Raw genomic sequence first — 1,233 nt, forward strand, 5'->3', positions numbered from 1 at the left:
TTTTTTTTTACGGAGAACATTGATTAAGTCTTAAACTGGACAAAGCCACATCATCCGCATGAGGGAGACCGTTAGCATGACGTCATAATGGCATCCCTCAAAAGCCATTGTTGATCGAGTGCTAACCTAAAGGTGAGTGATTTGAAGCCTCTCCGTTGTCACCATGGCAGAAAGGAGAGCCATATTAAGAAATTTCACTCCACGGCAAAGGGGCCCAGGTCTTTACCAAAAACATCTCCTCGGCCCAGGTCTTTACCAAAAACATCTCCTCGGAACTGACTTCAACACTCCAGAGGTGGTAGGACAGGTGACCTTGTAAACCCACAGAGACAGGGAAGTAAGCGTAGAGACAATGAAGTCCATCAAATCCGTAGAGTTTGTATGGACACAAACTCATTGCCACTGAGTCAATGCCAACTCACAGTGGCCCTACGGGACGGAGGAGAACGGCCCCCGACGGTTTCCCAGGCAGTCTTCGCAACAAAAGCAGTCCACCACATCTCTGCCCCAGGCAGCGGTCAGTGGCTTTGGACCGCCAGCTTTCCAGTAGGCAGCTGAGTGTTCAACCGCGACATCCCAGCGCTCCTCTGTTAACATGGACAGACATTACATTGCACGCTTGTCAGCTCAGGAGTGATGGGAATTCCCATCGTTCTAAGAGAGGAAGTCTGCAGCACAAGACCTCGTGAAAATGTTGAAAAGCAAGGATGTTACTCTGAGGACTGCGATGCGCCTGACCCAAGGCAGGGTATCTTCAATGGCCTCCTATCCACGTGAAGGTGGGACATTGAATAAGGAAGACTGAAGAGAAGTCCATGCATTGAATGATGGCGCTGGCGAAGACTATTGAAAATACCATCGACTGCCAAAAGAGCCGCCAGATCTGTCTTGGAAGGACAGCGAGAGTGCTCCTTAGACGAAAGGATAGAGACACTTTGTCTACGGACGTTGCACACGTTGTCAGGAGAGATCAGTCCCCGGAGAAGGACACCATACTTGGTAAACTGGAGGGGCAGCGACAACAGAGGAAGACCCTCGATGGGATGGGTTGGCACAATGGCTACAATCATGGGCTTAACATAAGAAAGCTGTGAAGACGGTGCAGGACTGGGCAGTGTTTAGTTCTGCTGTCCAGAGGGTCACTGTCGAGTCAGAACGGACTCAACAGCAGCTGACAACAACAACAACAACAACAACAACAAGATAAAGCTGGCAGAAAACTATCCTAGGGGA

This window comes from Echinops telfairi, unplaced genomic scaffold, assembly GCF_000313985.2.
Source record: "Echinops telfairi isolate 266 unplaced genomic scaffold, ASM31398v2 ScPeMD7_1;HRSCAF=3_0, whole genome shotgun sequence".
In the NCBI taxonomy this organism is placed as follows: Eukaryota; Metazoa; Chordata; class Mammalia; order Afrosoricida; family Tenrecidae; genus Echinops; species Echinops telfairi.